This window comes from Brassica rapa, chromosome A04 (assembly GCF_000309985.2).
Source record: "Brassica rapa cultivar Chiifu-401-42 chromosome A04, CAAS_Brap_v3.01, whole genome shotgun sequence".
Lineage (NCBI taxonomy): Eukaryota > Viridiplantae > Streptophyta > Magnoliopsida > Brassicales > Brassicaceae > Brassica > Brassica rapa.
In genome coordinates, this window is record NC_024798.2 from 11,010,289 (window position 1) to 11,025,655 (window position 15,367).

Consider the following 15,367-nt stretch of genomic DNA (forward strand, 5'->3'; position numbering starts at 1 on the left):
TAAATACTTTAATTGACATAATAAATAAGTAGATACTTTGTTTACAATATAAAATCAAATAAAATTTTATGTCATTATTATATAGAACATGTCCACATTTTGGTTTAGTCAATTGAGAATCAAAGATTATGCGAATCTAACGACAAAATGATAATGTAGTCTAGAAACATTAATGTGATATTTTAAACTGAGAATTACCGAAATGTAACCAGACCAAGATGGATTTGAGAAGAAGCATATGACCGTCAGAAAACCGTTGGAGCATGCAAAACATATACCTAATATACTCATTGAAGATGAACTTATAATAAGATACTAGATTTTGACCCGCGCGCCCGCGCGGGTATTATTTTCCGATAATTATGTTCGTTTTATTTGTACTACTTTAGTTTATTGTTGAGACTATATATTTTAATTTGTTACTTTATTGTGTTATATATTTTTGTTCTTAGATGTGTGTTGGATCAGTCATGTAATTATATATCTTTTTTAAAAATGTAAGTATGTATTAATATATCCTCAAATGACCATTATGTAAGTTTTTCTTCCACATCTAGTCTACAAAAGAAGAAATGATTGAAAATAGTTTTATTAAAAGGTATATTTAATCTTATATCCATAAGGTTATCTAATCATAAACTTTGGTTTTAATAAGATAGATGGGAGGAGTTTTCAGGGTGAGGTTTAAAATTTTAAAGAGTAGAAAATAAATACTGAAAGTTTTAAATATTTAAAAGCATTTTAATTTTAAAATTTATTATTTAAAAATAGAAAACGATGAGTAGAAAATTCTTTTGTGTTTTTAGTAAAACATATTTTGGTACTTTTCTTCTTTAAAATTCCTTTTTATGATAAAAACTAAAAATGGTTGTTTAAAAGATTTGGCCATTTAAAATTGTATCTATGTATTGTATATTGTATCTATGCAGATATTTTTGACCACATAAAAAAACTCATATATTAATTTGTACAGAAAGTAAGTATAGTTTATTTTTTTAAATGGTAGTTAATTTGATAATTAATAACATTGGGTTGACAAAAAAATAATAATAATAACATTGGCAATCCTAGACTTTGACCTGCGCGCCTGCACGAGTGCATATTTTGAAATATATGTTGATATTTGTTTTTCATGTAATTATTAGAGTTTGACAAAATGAATCCGAGGAACATAACCAATACCGATCCAAAAATATAGTACCAAACCCGAACATAAATTGATTAAATATTTGAATTATTCAAAATTTTGTTATTTAGAGAACCAAATCTGATCCGAACCGAAATATTCGGTACCCGAATTTATCTAAAAATAGATTTATATACTTATATATATTAATTATTTTTAGATTTAACGTATATAAAACATCAAGAATGATACTTTTAAATTGGTTTAAATACTTGAAAATATATATAGATAGTCAAAAGTAAATATCTGAAATAGTTAAAGTATACTCAAATCACCAAAAATACTTAAAATAATTATTGATTATGTATCCAAAATTTTAAATCAAGCCAATTGATATGTTAAGCTTAGGTATTCTAACATATGTTATTCAAATTTATAGGTAATATATTATTTTATTTATAGATTTTGAGAAATTTAAAATATATCTTATATATTAAAACAGAAGTCATGACTTCTTTTCATGTGTGATTTTTTTAGTTTGGACAATTCCTAAAAAATATCATATTTTACATAAGTTCATTATTATATCTTTTAATATCTTTATCTTCTTATTTGAAATATAAATGAATAAATTTAAAATGTTCTAACAAAATCTTTTTAAAATCTTCTTAGAATCTTTTTAAATTTACTTTCAAAAATTAGTTAGTTTTAATTTAAATTATCATAAAATATAATTAGAAATTAAAATTGAATATAGTTTTGGTTTATAAACGAAAATTTAAATAAAATGAAATTAATTAATTTCACAAATACATTTACTAATAATTTTTATATATTTTGTTAGAAATAAATATTTTGTTTTATTTTATTTTTTTCAAATTTGTTTTCTAATAAAATAAAAATCATGATTTTTTGATGAGTGATATTTTTATTTAGACCATCATTTAAATTTTATATTAAATGTATATCACTAATGCTAATATACATAATATTTTTAACTACTTTAGTCATAATATCTTTTATATCTTTTAATTTTTTAAAAAAAATTGTTTTCATATATGTTGTTTCATGCATTAAAAAATTTAGTTTAGTAATCAAACGCAAATTCAATAAGACAAATATATAATAAGCAACATATATATGTGATGATTTTAATTTACAACATGAAAAGTATAAAATTATTATATTTGGCATAATTATACAAACATTTAAATATGTGAGTAAAATTAAAAATATATAATAATTATGTAAAACAAATATCTATATATATAAATGTGAAAATGTATACCCGCATGGTTGTGCGGGTGGAAATCTAGTAATGATTTAAAACTTTCAAAATAATTTAAATGGGTTATCCACACGCGAACCAAACCCCCAAAGATCTGAATCGAACTCAAACCAAAATTTAGAAACATCCTAATAGGACTGAAATCTTTGACTCCGAAAACCCGAAACACAAACCGATCAGAACCAAACCCGTATGGGTACCCGAAAGCCCATCCCTAGTCATTATTATATATCGTATATTGTCATCATATAATTAATCGTATTTTATACATACCATCATATAAGTAATCATATAATTAATAGTATTTTATACGTACCATCATATAAATAATTACATATATTATATTTTTAAAACTTAATATGAAATATAAAAACCATAATTTGAGTTGGTATTTCAAATTGGGCTTTGTATTGTATTTTTCTTATATATATATTGACAACATTTTTTATAATGGTTATTGAAAAATAGTTTAGTAAAAATCCATTTTTGAATATATGTATTATTTTTTAATCAATTTTTGATATAAATCAACTTTAAATTATTATTTTGATTTGAAATATGTGTATAAAATTTAAATTTTGTTTTATGGTTAGTTTAGAAAAAAAAAGTTTTAGGCAATTAGATTGATCTATTTTCGTATATTTTAAAACTGACCCAGATAGATAGTTTCTTATAATATGATGGATTTTCAATTTTTCTTAATAACATAAGTCCATTACTTTTTTTCTTAATACTACTATCCTTGTAATAGGATGGATCATGTATCTGTATACACCCGCACGGAGGTACAATCCTATTTTTCAAAATAGGTGTCAACAATAATACCCGCGCGGGCGCGTATATATAACACTATATCTTATTCAATATTAGATACTATTAAACTTGTTTGCGCAAAACATGGTAACAAATTAGTGCAGAATATTTAGCTGGTTGTGTATTTTTAGGATTTCTTGCTGAAATCTCATTGATATATTAAAAATATATTGCGCATAAATCGTTAAGGAAGGTGTATTTATTTGGTTTTAGTGTTTACGTGGAGAGAAAGAATGAATGAAACAGAAAGGTAATATTCGATCTGTTAGACGGAATAATATATTTTCGGTCCCAAATTTATGGTAACGAAATGATTTGGTGGTTAAGCAAGATATTTTCAAAAAGATGATCACATGTTTCATTTTAAAAAACATGAAAAGTGGGCTTACGTTTAAGATTTTGTAAATGGGCCACGTGATTTATAATTTATGGTAAAAGGGTTATGTTTTTGAAATTACTAAAATGAATCTAATTATACATGTTTCCAAACACATTTCATTAAGACTGCTATTTAAGTTTCCAAACAATCCTATTTTGTACTTGAGTTTTAATAAGATAGATATAGACAAAAATACGGTTCAAAACACTTTTCCAAATGTAGTGTACAAATCTATTTCTCCAAAACTTTAAAACTTTAAAATAAGATGAAAATAAAATTTAGCTTAAACAATAAGTGGAAAACAAGAGATATATGTCTAATTTCGTCTTGATCAAATTTGAAGCTAAACCAAACCGAAAAATAAAGAAACCCAAAAAAAAAATTCTCAAATTGAACTCGCATATAGACTAATATTTATTTAAACGCACATAACTTTGAATCTAACTGTTAAATCGAACAATAACTGATGCCATTGGAAAACTAACTCAAATGTCCCTTGTCTAACTTTGAATTCAATCAATCAGTGTGAAATCTTTGATTCATTGCTAAACTTCTAATGCATATACACAGTTCTGCATCTTTTGATGTTCATTTGCACCAAGTTCAATACATTCTACTCCAAATCAACTTAATACATGAAATGATTCGATAAAAGATTAAATGACTCAGAAACGTATTATAACTGGATAAAAGACTTAAAACAAAAGTTAAAAACCGACAAAGACGGTTATCAATCGTGGCTATTTAGCCCAAATAGTCACAATTCATATTCAACTTTATAAATCAGTTTTAAGAATGTGAGGTTATGATGAGAAACAAATATGGTGTTACAAAAAAATCATATTAAGGTATAGTAAATATTTTCTCACTCTAGAGAATAATAAATATTACGACTTATGATGCTTTACAGTTTACAATTTATATGTTTATCTATTAATAATAGCAATCCTGATTAATTTCAAATGTTGTGAATCCCACTGTGTCTTTTAAAAAAAATGTGTAAAAGATTGTGTCTTTTCTAAAAGTTCTATGTTGTAAGGTTGTGGCTTTTATAAAATTGTGTAAAAGTTGAGACTATTCATAAGTATCTTTTAAAAAGTGAAAAGTTATGAGTATTAGAAGAATACGACTATTCAGATTGAAGGGTTGTGACTTTTCAAATAGATTTTAAAAATCTATAAATAGTCTCTGCCATGCATTTTTCAAATTTAAATTTTCACTAATCTACTAATAACCTACTAATAATAAAATGGTGGAAAAAAAAGTTCTAAGCAGTTACATGGATACAAATTTTTAAAAGACATTCAGATGAAGCGTTATAAACAAAAAATATTAGAAAGAGTTTTACGTGTTTGGGTAGCTAAAAATCTAAAATGAAATAATAAAATCATTAGTCTTAACTTTCTTATATTTTATGTAATAATATTCTGGTTTTAAAGTTAAAAAAACATAACTCCCTTATTAGCTGTAAAAAAAAGACGTAACTCCCTATTTCTTTGCGTAATGGGCGATTTAATAACCACATGTTACTTCTAAAATCAACATTAATTATATTAAAACTGCTTTTTGCTTTTTGACAGTTTTTATACGAGCCTAATAATAATGGTATATATAATTTATATTAAAATATTTGAAGATGATATTTATATTATATTACTCTATTCAAATCCGTTCATATGTAAGATTTAAATATGTTTTCATTAATATAAAAGCATTTCAACCCACATATATATAATATATATATATATATATCTAACATAATATATTTAAAATTATTTGTTTCAAACATTTTTCAAAAAAATTATTCGGTTTTCGGTGCGGGTTGGATTTGACATTGGTTTTCGGGTATAACACTTTAAGAACCGTTCGAGTATATAGGCCAGGTCTAATGGAGTATGATATTTTGATTTTCGAATCGATTCCGAATCGATTTTTTAAGTACAAATATTCTTGACTAATTATGTTAGATAACTATTAAGAAAATATAATATGTTGTAAACTTTAGAAATATAGTTTAAAAATAATTTCTTAAATGCGTATGATATACGTGTATAGTTATGCAACTTCACATATTTAATATAGTTACCAAAAGTTATATTAAAATTTTTTTTGTAAGAAATAAACAACAGACTCATATATACTCTGCATATAAATTAAATTAATATTATACACAAATATGATCGTAAAAAATAACGTAAATATAAAAATTAAATTTTTTTTAAAAATGTAAATAAAAAATATACCCGCTCTTTCAAAGGACGGATCAGAATCTAGTAAGAGATAGTAACAATGTGAGAAAATAAAAGGTTAAATGGTGCTCATGATTTGTGAATACATATTTTTGAGAACGGGAACTTAATTAGTGACAATTATCTTGGAACAATAATTAAAAACAGAAATACTCTAAAGGATTTATTGAGTGTACCCAACTAAGTAATTAACAAATTCATATTCTCAGGTGTTGCTTTTAATCACACTTTATTGTTTCTTATAAGATAGATTTTGTGATGTCACATCGTCTCGCACATACACACATATAATTAAATGTGTACATAAACATATATTTGTAAACGTGTATAATATAATGAAACCTGCATTCTTCTCGTCATCACCACCGTCTCTTTTCAGTGTGCCAATGAGACTAAAGTCAAATGCCATAATCCACCAACAATATTCTTTGTCTCATCATGTTTTCGAAATGGTATGTTATATAATCTATAAATCATATTATTTTCTTATAATTTACGAGTATTTGACCAAAGAAAATAAATCACTACTAAATTAGTAGCAGTGGAAAACATTAACACTTACATTGAAAGCGAGCCACCACAAATCGTGTATATGAAAATGCTTTTGTACATCGTTTTCTGAAAATGTATGGGATTTAAACAGTAACTCGGTTCATTTACAACTCAAAAGAGGCTAAGCGTGAATAGCCCATGAATGATTTCATTTCACTACGAGATAACTTAAATTATAAAATAAAATAACAATTAATAAGTCGACCAGACAGATTTTTTCATTTTGATCATAATAGGACATATATTAATATATGATGATTTGGTTGTCATATAGTATTAATCTAACTCTAAACACATGCGTTTGGTTTACTAAGACAAGTTTCACCACGTGTCAAAAACAAGGAAATTCACACATGTTAATAAGAAAGAACAACGGGTAAACAAGCATGTAACTATATACAAATGACACATGAAAATATCACAGACCGGAAACAGATTGTCACCTATATTTGGCATACAATTGTATGCTTTAAAATAGCATAATTTTATAGTTCTTTAATTACTATAAAATGGTATCTTATTCTTACCTAAGAGTACTCACATTCATCATATAAATATATTTACTAACTTTAACAAATTAAAACTTCTTTTGGTATTCGGTGGAGATGTGGCATCGTTACAAGAATCTGAACATATATTTTAGTCATTCTCCATAGATTATTATCACTTAAACTAAATGAAAACTTGATTATTTATTTGTAGATTACACAAAATATCCCTGATTTCTTAGGATGATTCTTTTTCATAAATAGTTCAATGAAAACTAAGTACATGATCAAATTGTAGATCATGCATATGATGAATTGATGATATTGACACTCGTCAATTGTCGATCTTGATGTACGATTATGCCCTCTTAAGAATGCCCGTAACTGAGGGTAGTATAGTCATTAAACGTATTTTTCCAACCATGAAGAAGACATATCTAGGAACTTGTTGCAGTGAAAGAGATCAAGACCCGAGGTGATGTTGTCGTTGAACACTTAATCTCTTTCTCTCCCTTTTATGAATATGATACTTTACAGCCCATCTTAGGGTTTTTTGTGTGGTCAAAACCCTAATTATTTAAACACATGTAAAGAGATTGTTTTTGAATATTTCTTATAATTTCATAGTTTCTTATTGTTTGCTATATCTCTGAACTCGAAATTGCGTAATAGCTTGTGATAGCTTATAATCTATTTGCAAGTCGCCTTTAATTGAGCGAGCGCCAGAAACATGATAGTTTACATGGAATAGAAAGAAACGAAGTTTTGACCCCCACAAAAAGAAAGAAGCGAAGTTATTTGGGTAGATGAGCTAGTAGAAACCTTATCTTGTATATTGTTATTGCTTCTAGTAGTGAAACTTTCATTACAAAGAAAAACATAAGCCTTCATAGATTAGTCTCGAAGATGTTCAGGGAGGTCCACGACTGAATCCTGCAAAACAACACCATAAACACTCATATCAGTTGAGTGTCAGACTTATTAATATAATATCAATGTTGAAGTTGATCTTTACAAAGAATGATTGTATATGATGAAGTGTTGAAATACAGGAAAATAAAAAAAGGGAGCTCCCTTCAGTCCAAGCATAGAGAAGTGAAGATTCAATTTGTCTCTAGCATCATTCATTCATTTACCATATGTCTACATATTCTTTCATTTGGTATTTGGATGAATGAGTCGAGAGTCAATTAAATCTCACATATTATTCTATGAGTGGACCGAAGAAAGCTCCCTTCCCCCACCAACCCAGCATCCCTGACCATATTAAAATTTCTACAGCTATATATGTATATATATAAGCATATGGACATATACAGTTAGTATATGAATAATCTGAGTATATTGTATAGAGCATAAAACTGTAAAACGTATATATATGCCCCATGTTTTTCATTCTTGATGCACAGATCTTTTTCTGTGTGTGCTAGAATCAATCTTCAAAACAAACCCTAGACCATGGATTGCTTTGAGGCACCATATGGATTTATGTAAAAAAGAGCTTATGTGAGATAAAAAGGAGGAAAAGAGAGAAGAAAAGATAGATGAGAGAAGAAGAGATGTCTAAAGAGCATGTAGGATTAATGGCTTTATATAGCAAAACAAATGTAAAACATAGGCGAAACCTTTTGTGTAATTTTTTTTTTGTTTTTTTTGTTGCACTAGGAATTTGAATTATATATGCTTATTGAATAAGTGGATGGTTAATATTTTCTCCACCTTTTTGTTCGAAATATTTTAGCGTTTTACGCTTACACAAACCAGGAAAACTAGTTTACATGATTATTCTTTAATGTTTTTTTTTGGTAAAATATTATTCTTTCTTTATTCTTTTTTTTGTGTGGTAAAATCTTTCTTTATTCTTGATTGTTTATGTTCTTAAGAAGTCGATGTTTATGTTATTATCAATTAAATTGGTATGTACAACAACCATCAATTCATTTTCTGTAGTGTTTATAAGAACTTCCAATATACAGGGTGTAAAGAAAAACTTGCAACAAATTAGACGACGAAAAGCAGTACCAAGTGATTTTAATTAAACAAGCATGTATATTTCTTCATTATGCTGAATTTTATATAATTTTTTTTTCTTTTCTGTACTCAATTAAAATTTCGAAATTTGCTTTATGTGTTCATAATAATTGTCTGCTTTCCACTCAAGCGGCCGGACCTTGTTCCCGGGAAACTTGCTTTTTGATATAAATAAGTACATAAGCATATATTTTCCAAAGAGTAAAAAATTAGGAATCTTAATTTTGTCTACACTGAACCTACTAGTACACGTCGATATTCTACTTGTTGCTTCTATGTCTGCAAAGACGAAAAAGTATGGCAATTCATTAAGAATTTAATTTGTGAAATACCCTCTGCTTACTTGAATAATAACTGAAGCTATTAGTTTCGAGATCTCACTTATGTTCAGAAGAAATATGTAACAGGAACATTATCAGATTAGGAATCATAGATGGGAACTTTGGAATTTTAAGGTTCCGAATGGTAACTGCGGTTTGAACGGTGCGGGACAAGCGGTTCAACTGCGGTACAGTTTTAACAGTTATAAAAACGTATAGATATATGGTGTATGTAAAGATTTTTGTTACTGTTAACTGCGGTGCGGGGCGGGACAGTTGTAAACATTCGAAGCCTTAATAATCAACTTTCAGAATATAAATAATTTACCCTAAAAAATCAAAGTAATTGTTTATAACATAAACGTTATAGAAGATTTAATTTTGTACTTGTATTGCTTCTTATGGAGTTCGGAGATTCAAGATAAGTACCTACAAAATCTGTGTCACATAGGCTTTCTTTCATAGCCTTTTCTCCATTATTATTAATACATACTGTTATATTAATTAATTAAACACACAAGCAAAAGTTAAATTATAACATACTAGATCTAAATATTATAATATTCCAACTACAAATGTTTGAATTAAACTTTGTTATGTATTTAAAATTTAATTTTATATTTGTTTTATACACCCTAATATTTATAACAATTAAAATATAACAAAACAATGGTGATATAACTTAAAAAAATTCATTCAATTATAAACTAATCATACAAATCAAATATAATTAAACAATACATAAATAAACAGTTTTAACAAAAAAAAAACAAAAAAAAAACTTTTGCCGTCTGCTACAGTGTTGCACCAAATATGGTGTGTCACTGTAGCAAAAAGGAAAATGACACTAAAATGCAGTTTGATATACCGTTGGGTTGGAGAGAGGAAACATCAAATCAATGCACTATTTTGCTGTTTTACCGTGTGGTTGGACTTGGCCTTAGGCTCACGTATACGTACACAAATCAATATATGTGTATATATATATCTACCGATGCATTTATATGACAATATACTAATTTATATATGTGTAGAGAGAAGGAGAATATCGACGACATAAAGTATCATTATGTAATGACCAACTTGCTAAGATGCATCTTTATCATAATTATAGTAATAGTTTAGTATTAAATTTGTACTTTGATGTTCCAAATAGAGCAGTCGTTTCTCTAGAACATGCAGCTTCGTAAACATTAGAGTTTAGTTAAATTTTGTGTATAAGTATACTTTTCAGAAAAGTCATTTTTAATCTGCCTATCTTAGATAAAAATTTCAATTAAATAGAAAGTCTTTAGTTGTTAAGCAGGTGTTTAACGCTTTTCACTTCAGTCGATCCTTAAACTATCAAAATGAAAAATTACTTGGCAACACTAAATTAAATTGCTGGGTTATATAGAGACTTGGGAATTTTAAAAGAAGTTGAACCACATCCATATAATTCAAGTCATATTTAGAAGGCCTGATTTTAAACTATTAAAATGTATTATCAGGTGAGGCTAGGTCTCAGCTTGGGATTTTCTATTTAGCAGAAAACGAAACTAGCTACTAAATTGGTTTCTTTAAACATAATAACATTCGTCTAACTTGAAAAGAAAAAAAAATCTTTCCATATAATTACCTATCACAAAACCTTTCATATGAAAAAATCGTAAGAAAATGAAAGACCATAACATAAGATGGCATTTAAAAAAAAAAATACCATAAAACTAATTTAACTGAAATCTTCAAACGAAAATAAAATCATCATATGTATACCACGCACATGTGTTCAAAAGAAAAAAAAAATACCACGCACATAAAAAATGAAATATTAATCTCTCAACTCTTTATTTTTGTTAGCTTTATAGAAAGTAGTGATAAGAATCTATATTATATAGGTTTAAATGACATCTTATGTACACTGAACTTCAACAAGTACAAAGACATTGAATCGTGTCCCGTAAAGTGTAAATACTGGAAGTGGTAACATGGTTATCATCATCTAATGTTTCTCCACTAAATTTAAAATGTATATATATAATACGTATAATTGATAGTAGTAACTATAGAAGAATCTTAAGCCGTAAGTTGAAAGTGGAAAAATGTATCTACATTTATTTGCAAAAAGAATCAGTTCAAAGCAGTTTAAACAAAAATAATCAATTCAAATTACTAGGCTTGAAATTTGGGTATTGGAAAAGTTTTCATAAATGATTGGATATTCGATTATATCACATCAATAGAATAAATTCCATTTAGCATAAAAAGTATTTATTAAACTATAATGTCGGCAACGAAAATACAGTATTATTTAGCAAATGACATTTCAGGACAATTTTTTTTTTTTTTTGAACTGCACATTTCAGGACAATTTTACGAATTAGTTATCGAATAAATTCTTAGATTCAAGAAAAAGTATATTATTATAAAAAGAGACATAATTTAGCGGGCATCCAATAAATTGTTTTCTCAAGGATGCAATAATTTATCAAGAATGCAATAATTTATCATGGCATTTGGAAAATAACAAAAACAATATTAATCCAATTACATTTTGTGAAAGTAAAACCGTATACATAATTATATTTTTATAAATTTTAGTAATATTTCAAATATAGTACTATATTATCAGTTTTATTACAATGGTTTTTAATGTAAGACGTAACAGTTCTATTTTTTTAGTCATAGACTGGGTTCTCACAATATGTTTAATTTTTTTTTTTCAATTTCTAAGAATACAATGTAAAGAAGTTTGTGAAATAGCGAAAGTGACAATTGTTATGAAATGGCAAGGTCAATTTTCTTTGTATCAAAGCACATAAATTATAATAAAAGAAAATCACTTATTTAATTATAAACTAGATTCTTATCTGCGTTGTATGCGGGTTATAGTTGATTATTTTAAATTATTTAAAGTATTTAAATTTTGTGATAAATAATATATTAAACATATCATTTTATTTCTACTATATTTTAAGTTTTGATTTTCTATTTTTTATTTGTAACTGTATACTGAAAAATAATTTATAATGTTAAATAAATCAATTTTTGAACATATGAAGAGTAAACTAATACAAATTAGAAAAAAATATTATAGCGCATATTATGTTCTAACTGCTAACACAATTTTTAAATTCTAAATCATAATTTAAAAATAATATTTAATATTTGAAATTTTAAAACAGTATTATAAAATTTATGTAATGCAAGTTTAATGCATATTTTATTGTTTTAATAAAACTTGTCATCGAGACGGTTTTGTAGATTTTTATTTAAAATTTACAGACTAAATATATATATTACAATTTCATAGTGAATAATATATCTTATGATATTGTTTTTTTAAGATTTGAATTCTGTAAGAAAAATTGAAATTTCTAATAAGGAAAATAACACATGTAAATGTGTAAACACTTAATATATTGAGTTAGATGTTTCTTTGGACCATAAAATAAAAATGTAGTGAAATAAAATTATAACAAATGAACAATTTGCAAGGCTTTATCAGCTCGCTTCTCAAAACAATAGATCACGTGGAACATATCAAATCACCATAGTGATTAGTATTTCATTTGGTTAGAATTGGTTAGGGATAATAATTTTGAACCGTGAATTATGGTTACGTTTGTTAGACTCATTTTGTAAGTATAGTTTTGATAAATAATCAAACTGAAGGGTAAAATTTAAGAATTATACTTTTTTAACGGGAGTTATATTGTACAAGCAAATAATAGGGAATGTTCTAATTATTTCTAAGGAATTGTGAATAGGTCCAAACTTAAATGATAATTGTTTAAGTAGATAAAAAGCATGACTCTAAATTAATAGAGTAGATATATGAATTATCCGGTATTGGTTAGTTCGTCTTGATGTTTAGCTATATATATGAATTATGTGATGTTGATTACACATACATATATAATCAGAAGAAAAGAAGGCCAAGCACTGCTTTTGATTCCATGTTTGATAAGCTGGACGTCGTGTAACAAAAAAATTATTAGTACTATCAACCACAAATATATTTGTACTGAATCAATGAAAGAAGTTGTTTGGTTAAAGTGGTGAACAAGACTCTGTAAAGTATTTATGATTCAAAGACCGCTGACTATAATAAAGAATAACTTGCATCACGAAACAAAGGATAACAAACGCTGGTGTCCGATGCATTCTATTCGATATATGATCGCGTATGGACTAAATAAAGTTATTGAAAGGTTGGCGCATCTATGCATCATGCAATTTTTTTTTTGGTGTGGCAAAACTCTTCAATTTGCAGATTTAATGAAATTTTGGGCTGTTGAGAGTCTTTGGAGATTGGTTTTTAAATCAGGATTACAACAATTTACAGAAGTGAAGTAAGGACGGTGACGTTTCTTAACCAAGTTGGAGTTTCGTTAGGATTCAATTGCTTAAGAAAACATATTGGTTGCCACTCTGAACAAAATCTTATAGTCCGTCAGGTAGAAAATAGGGTCTGTGTTTTTTCTCCCTGCGAATCCTATCTGTCATTATAAACTATGAATTTAGTAGTTGGAAAATAATTTATCGCCATTGTTTGTCCAATCAATACCTTTATGTTATTTCATTTGTCTAATCCATAACCAGATGGGTCATATTTTCCAGGAATCTTTTGTTTGTTTGTAATTATTGCATCAACAAATAATTCATCACAATATCATTTTATTGCTAACTAGTCAAAATCCGATGTCTACGTCGATAGCATCAGATGACGAACTAGGCTTTTAAACCAAAAAAAAAATTCTAGAGACTATGCTTGATTTTTTTTGAACAAAGTAACAAAGTGAACATTTTCTTTAAAATTAGGTTATGACTTCGTGTGTTGTTCAAAAAAAAAAAAGGTTATGACTTCGTGTAAGCTGGAAAAAGTACATAATCGCACTCTCATATTTTTCATCTAAGGTTAGAACTTGTGCAAATGTTTGAGAATATACTTTCAATTGCTTGCTGTGTTTTAAATAGCCCAATGCGCTCCTAGGAGAGGATGGGCTTTGCGCCATGGCAAGATTGGATCGAGGACTTTAAAAGAGTAAATAGTAGTATATGTGTTGATAAACGTATACATTGTAAACTGAAGTAAAGAAATTGAAAACCAAGTCGTTCGATAGACTAGAAGGCCTTTCTCACCTCACACATGCATACGTGCAACATAAGAATGTCCTATTTTCAACATACAATTGTTGAAAACTCAGTGAAACCGAGACAAGAAGAGATTAATAACGGTGTGGTGTATACTCAGAGAAGCCGAGACAAGAACAACTAAGCCGCAAGTTATGAAAGGGTTTCTAAGATGAGATAAGCACATATTACGATTGTGGATTTTCGAGTGATTTTCTTCATCGCAACCATCGGAGATGACGATCGTCGTGAAGAATGATCGGAAAAGAGTAAATCGAATGAAGAATCAAGCGGAAGAAGAGCTTGATGACTCTGATACCATATTACGATTGTGGATCGAGATGATGAAGAAGAAATAGTTTGTTAGAGAAATGGAAAATATCTTCGTTGATTGTTAACGGTAGCTTTACAATCATATATATACATGTATTAACTAAATCGAACTAAACCAATTCACAATTAAATATAATGAACCAGCGAAAGGAAACCGGTCATCTCCAATAGGTCCCCTCAAGATGAGCTGTGTATATTGATCAAGCTCATCTTGGATATAAGATGTTGAAACTGATGAGGGAATAGAGGTTTAGTAAGTATATCCGCCACTTGATCCATCGTACGAACATGAAGATTACGAAGTAGGCCTTTCTCGAGCTTCTCCCGGACTGTATAACAATCAAGTTCAATGTGTTTAGTCCGCTCGTGAAAGACAGGATTAATGGCAATATATAGAGCTTCTGTACTATCTGAATATAGCACCGGAATAGGTAAGTGAGTGATGCGCAAGTCACGAAGTAACTGACATAACCACATCATTTCACAAGTGGCAAGAGCTAAAGCTCTGTATTCAGCCTCCGCTGAAGATCTTGAGATTGTCGGTTGCTTCTTAGATCGCCATGAGACCAAAGAAGAACCAATGAACATGGTGAAACCAGTTGTAGAGCGTCTACTGTCTTGACAAGATGCCCAATCTGCATCCGCAAATCCTTTTAATGTAAGGTCTTCTTCA

At 27.7% G+C, this 15,367-nt stretch overlaps 1 long non-coding RNA gene across 1 annotated transcript; it reads right to left on the reverse strand.

Annotated features, from left to right (window-relative positions):
* Window positions 1-7,545: 7,545 nt before the first annotated feature.
* On the reverse strand, window positions 7,546-8,997 carry LOC103864099. Its single transcript, XR_632174.2, has 2 exons — window positions 8,097-8,997; window positions 7,546-7,828 (listed from the first exon to the last, which is right to left on the reverse strand). It is a non-coding gene; the product is annotated as an uncharacterized LOC103864099 (long non-coding RNA).
* Between the last annotated feature and the right edge of the window lie 6,370 nt (window positions 8,998-15,367).